The sequence below is a fragment of the Aegilops tauschii genome, chromosome 3, assembly GCF_002575655.3.
Source record: "Aegilops tauschii subsp. strangulata cultivar AL8/78 chromosome 3, Aet v6.0, whole genome shotgun sequence".
NCBI classification, from domain to species: Eukaryota; Viridiplantae; Streptophyta; class Magnoliopsida; order Poales; family Poaceae; genus Aegilops; species Aegilops tauschii.
In genome coordinates, this window is record NC_053037.3 from 115,718,775 (window position 1) to 115,725,297 (window position 6,523).

Consider the following 6,523-nt stretch of genomic DNA (forward strand, 5'->3'; position numbering starts at 1 on the left):
ATCGTGTTTAGTTAACAGCCATCGATCGATCGCCCGGGTTCAGTAACGCGTAGCCTGCAGTGCAATCGCTCGGGTTCAGTTAGAGCCCAACGCCTCGCACCCACGCGAGTGCGTGTACGAGAGAAACGCTCATCGCTCGGCCCCGACCACCCACCGTAACCGGGAACACCCTGATATTTTCCTCGCCTCGCTTCTACCATGGTTTTTTCCATCATGGACGGCCCAAAGAATGTCATGCAGCTGCGTCTCCGGCCCGCCCAGGATGAAAAGCCCATTTCCTGTCATGACTTTTTGTCATAGAAGTAGGAGCCCACCACATCTATGATGATACCGGGTTTTGTCAAAATTATCGTCATAGAAGTGTCATAAGTATGATAGAATTTTTTTCGTTCGGCCCAAAATGTCACGGATGTGTCTTTTTTGTAGTGGTCGGGGCGCGCAAGCGCACCCACTAGGTGTAGGCCTCGAGATTCGGGCCGACTGCTAAGCAGTCGGGCCGGATCTTCCAGCGACTTCTTCTCTTTGTTGATGCTGACGATTCTTCCTTGTTTTCGAGAGCCAGCTTCAGGCCAAGGAGCCGGAGCATAGCCAGGCGACCGCGAGACGCGACCGGCTCGAAAAGGAGCTGGCTCAACAGGCGACCAGGCATGCAGACTAGGTCCGAAAGCTGAAGGATGGGGAGGAGCTCCTCAAGGCCGATTTCGAGACTCAGCTCGAAGGTAACTCTTCTTTCTTGCTTGGAGACACCGGCTATCGCTGGGAGCCGGCCTCTTATTCCTTTGTTTTCTTTTTACGCAGAGTACTTCCCAGACCACACCGGTGCTATCGGGTAGGCGATTGAGGTGCGACGTGAGCAGCAGAGGAGGGTGGGCAAGGAGATTGCGCCGGATCGGCCTCGTACTTGGGGCGAGTAGTTCCGGGCCGTCCAGCTACGCCTTGTGCCGGTCCGCCAGCTGCTCCACCGATTTCAGCGCGCTGACTCCCAGGTCTTGGAGGGGCTCTGGCTGGGTGTGCAGGTGCCCCGGACTCCCAGTCGGACCACCGACTGGTTGGAGGTGGCAGCCGAGCGGCTCGACGCTTGGAAGGGTGCCGCAGCACGGGCAGGCGCCATGGCGACACTGGAATTCATCAAGGCGTGGTACCCAGGCATGAGCTTGGCTCAGCTAACCACCTTTCGCCAAGAAGTGGCGCCGGAGCTGGAGGCGGAGCGCGAGGCGATCGTCAAGCGCGCGGGAGCCCTTGCCGACTATGTCGACATTGGCGTCTTCGTCCCGGAGTGAGCGGAAGACGGCACTGAGGTGCCGCCGTCCTGGTTCGGGCTAAACCCGGACGAGGGGAAGGACCCGGTGGAGGAGATCGCCTCCAGCAACAAGGGCATGGAGGAGAGCGAGGACGAGGAAGATGATGGCATTGCACCAGATGGCAGAGTGACTAGGGATGGCAATTTTACCCATGGGCATGGATACCCATGGATATCCGATCCGAATGGATAGGGTTTGGATATACTTTTGTGCCCATGGACAACATCCAAACCCGACCCGATTTCTGGTGGGTAGGGTATGGACCTAATATTGTACCCTTGGGTATGCCGAAACCCGACCCGATAATATGATTTGATGGGCCAAAATCTGCTATCCTAACCCCACAGTCAGCAAGTCTCCACTTTCTTATCTAAACATGATATTAGGTTGTTAGTGAACGTTGATTTGCCATGAGTTGATGTTTACCATAACTGAAGCCAAGCTTGCCACAAGGTCAAGAATGGACGAGCTTATGTTAACATTATGTTATATCTTATTTCTATGTCTTGAGAGAACCAAGTGGATATCCAGTGGGTATGGATATCCATCGGGTTTGGACATAGACACAACTTTTCACCCGTGGATTTTTTCTTGGGCGGGTAAAGACTGTCTTCATGGATATGGATATGTATTTGACATTGTTCAACCCGATCCAAACCCGACCCATTGCCATCCTTAAGAGCGACCAACCGGACTCAGCCCGATCCAGCTTCGGCCAGCGAGCCGCGAGAGACCACATCAGCTGCTGCCGCCGACCAGACCGAGACCCGCCGGCCGGAAGCCCCACCAGTCGGTGCCTCAGCCACCGCCGACCTGTCCAAGCAGCCCGCAGCGCCTTCGGCCTAGGCGGCCTTTATCTTTTGAATTTTCTGTCTTGTACTTAACAACATGTTTACCAAGCGCAGTTCCACCCACTGGGGGTGTATTAAACTTTGATGAATGCTGGCCTTGGGATTTTTGCAATGTAAATAATTTTATTTTCACATGTTTGTGTACTTTGCCGGGTTCTGGCTCGGTTTTACCTTTGCTCTTGTTGGCTTTTTCTTTTACCGCGTTCCTCTGGCCACTGCCCTGCCACCCGGCAGTCGCGCTGCGGTCTATGGCCGGGTCAGGGACTTGGCTGTTTAGAATAGGCAAGTTACTTCAGCCGCCTAAAGCATAGCTAGTCGAGCGAGAAGCTGGTCGGCCGGCTGCCGGGCAGCTGGATGGGGGAGGCGCGAAACCGGCTTGGCCTGAATCAGCGTTCTTCCTTGGTCCTTTTTTGTGTGGACATTGTTTCCGGCCTTTAGCTCTTGCCAGCCCGACAGCCACGCTGCAAGCTGTGGCTGGGACGAAGAGTGGGCTTTGGCGTCGACACACTACTTAGCCGACTTCGGATGGTGCCAACTAAGGTCGAGGCGGCGAGTCCCTGGGCCGGCTGATCGGACCCGAACGGGGCGAAAGAACAAAAACTCATTCATGGGCGAAGCTTATCATAGGGGGACCTGTTGTCTTTGCTTAATACAAAAGGTAGCATGGTACATACACCGCATCAACTGTAAAATGGGCGGAGAAGGTTCACGTTCCATGGGCGCTTTGACTCTTAGCCAGCATTGTCCCTCTTGCGTACCTTGGGCTTTTGTTCGTCGATGAGGTAGTAGGAGTCTTTGCCTAGGGCCTTGCTAACGATGAAGGGCCCCTCCCAAGGAGCCGAGAGCTTGCGCTGGCCGGCTGTTCGCTCGATCAGCCGGAGCACAAGGTCACCCTCGTGGAAAGCTCACGGCTTGATCCTCTTGTTATGGTGGCGGCATAGACTTTGCTGGTAGATAGCGGACCGGTTGAGTGCTAGCAGCCGAGCCTCTTCGAGCAAGTCGACGCCGTCTTCTCGCTCCTCCTTGGCCTCTACCTCCGTGTACATGGTGATGCGAGGCGACTCGAACTCGATGTCAGTTGGGATGACATCCTCGGCCCCGTATACGAGGAAGAAGGGTGTGAAGCCGGTTGACTGATTCGGCATAGTCCAAAGACTACAAAGGATGGCCGACAGCTCCTCGGTCCAACAGCTGGCCGAGTGCTCCAGTGGCTCGACCAGCAGCGGCTTGGTGCCGGACAGGATGTGGCCGTTTGCTCGCTCCACTTGGCCATTTGACTGCGTATGGGCATGATAACCCACAAGTATAGGGGATCGTAATAGTTTTCGAGGGTAAATTATTTAACCCAAATTTATAGATTCGACACAAGGGGAGCCAAAGAATATTTGAAGGTATTAGCAGCTGAGTTCTCAATTCAACCACACCTGGAAATTAATTATCTGCAGCAAGTAACCAGTAGCACAGTAATATGATAGTTTTGATAGTAGTGACAACAGTAATGGTAACAATAACAGTGATAACAGTAATTTGTAGCAAATGTAATAGTGATGATAGCAATATTAACACAGCAAAATCAATAAGGATAAATTCGTAGGCATCGGATCAGTGACTTGTTGGATGATATTCATCATGTGACAGTTATAACCTAGGGCGATACAGCACTAGCTCCAGTTCATCGATATAATGTAGGCATGTATTCCGTAAATAGTCGTACATGCTTTATTAAAATAACTTGCATGACATATTTTGTCCTACCCTCCCGTGGTAGCGAGGTCCATATGGAAACTAAGGGATATTAAGGCCTCCTTTTAATAGAGAACCGGAACAAAGCATTAACACATGGTGAATACATGAACTCCTCAAACTACCGTCATCACCTGGAGTGGGCCCGGTTGTTGTCACTCTAGGGTTGCCGGATCATAACACGTAGTAGGTGACCATAACTTGCAAGACCAGATCTAAAACATGGATATAGTGATGAATTCATAAACAGTTCAGATCTGAGTTCATGGCACCCCGGCCCAAAGTGACAAGCATTAAGCATAGCGAAGTCATAGCAACATCAATCTAAGAACATAGTGGATACTAGGGATCAAGCCCTAACAAAACTAACTAGATTACATGATGAATCTCATCCAACTCCTCACCGACTAGCGAGCCTACGAAGGAATTACTCACTCCCGGTGGGGAGCATCATGGAATTGGCGATGGAGATTGGTTGGTGATGACGAAGAACGAAGATCCCCCTCTCCGGAGCCCCAAACGGACTCCAGATCTGCCCTCCCGAGGAAGAACAGGGCTTGGCAGCGGCTCCGTCTCGTGGATCGTGATAATTCTTTCTCCCTGATTTTTCCTAGAATAATGTGAATTTATAGTATCAGGGGGTCATCAGTGGGGCCACCAGGTGGGTACAACCCACCTGGGCGCGCCAGGAGAGGGGGGCGCCCTAGTGGGTTGTGCCCAACCAGGGGCCCCTCTCTGGTGGGTCTTGGCTCCAGAAATTCTTATTATTGATATAAAAAATCCTCGCAAAATTTCGTTCCATTTCGAGAACTTTTATTTCTGCACAAAAACAACACCATGGTAGTTCTGCTGAAAACATCATCAGTCCGGGGTTAGTTTCATTCAAATCATGCAAATTAGAGTCCAAAACAAGAGGAAAAGTGTGAGAAAAGTAGATACGTTGGAGACGTATCAGGGCAACGGATGCGAGATCCAGTCAGATGCCCTGCGTCACGCAGAAACAGGCCAAGGCGCCTTTGGCAAAGTTCGTGCTGTGCGGGATGCCATCCCTGACAGTGATATCCGCGATGAACGTGACGGCAGTCGGACCATTCAGCTTCTTGATTGCCTTGCCTCAATCCACTTTGTGAATTTTTCCACGGCAACCAGCAGATGGGTCATGCCGCCGCATCCTGTCTTGAATGGGCCCACCATGTCCAATCCCCATACGGCAAACGACCAGGTGATGGGATGGTCTTGAGTGCAGAAGCCGGCAGGTGCTGCTTGGAGCTGTAGCGCTGACACCCCTTGCACTTGCGGACCAACTCCTTGGCAATGTCGAAAGCAGTCGGCCAGAGGAAACCATGGCGGAAGGCTTTGGCAACGAGGGCTCTGGAGGCGGCATGGTGGCCACATTCGCCTTGATGAATGTCTCTGAGGATAGCAATACCCTTCTCCGGCTCTACACAGCGCTTGAAGACGCCAATCGCGCCGCGCCTAACGGGCTCTCTGTTGACGATCGTGTATGCGGCCGCCCGACGTTGCACATGCCGGGCCAGGATTTCCTCGGCTGGTAGCTCCCGGCTCACCAGAAAGTTTAGGATGGGCTGCGCCCAAGACGGAGCTTCTACCACCGTCATGACAGCAACCGGTACCAGGGTGGCCGGGTTGGGATTCGGCAGGTCGGAGCTGACCGCTGCTAGCTGCGTCGTTGAAGTCCCCGGGCCGACTACAACAGTCCCCGAGCCGGGTTCTGGAGTCCCCGAGCCAGGTTCTGGAGTCCCCGGGCCGGGTTCGGGTGCTGCTGCCCCCGGGCCGACTGCTGAACTCCCCGAGCCAGTTCCGACTGCACCAGGGTCAGCCGGCACAAAGATGGATTCTGATTCCGGCGAAGGATTGATAGACGGCTTGAGCAGGCACTCGAGGGAGACACCGGCTGGTATGGCCTGCCGGGTGGAGCCAATCCGTGCTAGGGCGTCGGCTGCTTCGTTGTCGGCCCGTGGCACATGGAGGAACTCACACCCGTCAAAATGTCTGCTGATCTGCTGGACGAGGAAGTGGTAGCTTGCCATGTTGGCGTCCTAGTCGCCGGAAGACTGTTGGACCACCAAGTCCGAGTCGCTGTAGCACAGAATCTGGCGGATGCCGATTTCATTGGCTAGCCAGAGCCCATGGACGAGTGCCTCGTACTTGGCCACGTTGTTGGAGGCGGCAAAATGGATCTGCAGTGTGTACTTGAGCTTGTCGCCTTTGGGAGAGGTGAGGACAATGCTGGCACCCAAACCGGTGCGCATCTTCGAGCCATCGAAGTGCATCCTCCAATGAGTGGAATACGGCGTTGGCGGCAGGTACTAGGTCTCGGCCCAGTCGACAAGAAAGTTGGCCAGTGCTTGGGACTTGATGGCGGTTAGGGGCTGGTAGAGGATGGTGTGGGGAGCTAGCTCGATGGCCCACTTTGCCACCGGGCCTGAGGCGTCTCGGTTGCCCATGATCTCGGCAAGGGGGGCGGTGCAGACGACCGTGATGGTGTGCTCCTGGAGGTACTGCTTCAGCTTCTTGGCGGCGAAGTACACGCCGTAGCACATCTTCTGGTAGTAGAGGTAGTTCTGCTTGGAGGCGGACAACACCTCGCTCAGGTTAATAGACCGG

General features: G+C 53.9%; 1 pseudogene; it reads right to left on the reverse strand.

The window, feature by feature from the left end:
* Positions 1 to 3,057: 3,057 nt before the first annotated feature.
* On the reverse strand, positions 3,058 to 5,946 carry LOC109776003 (uncharacterized; annotated as a pseudogene).
* Between the last annotated feature and the right edge of the window lie 577 nt (positions 5,947 to 6,523).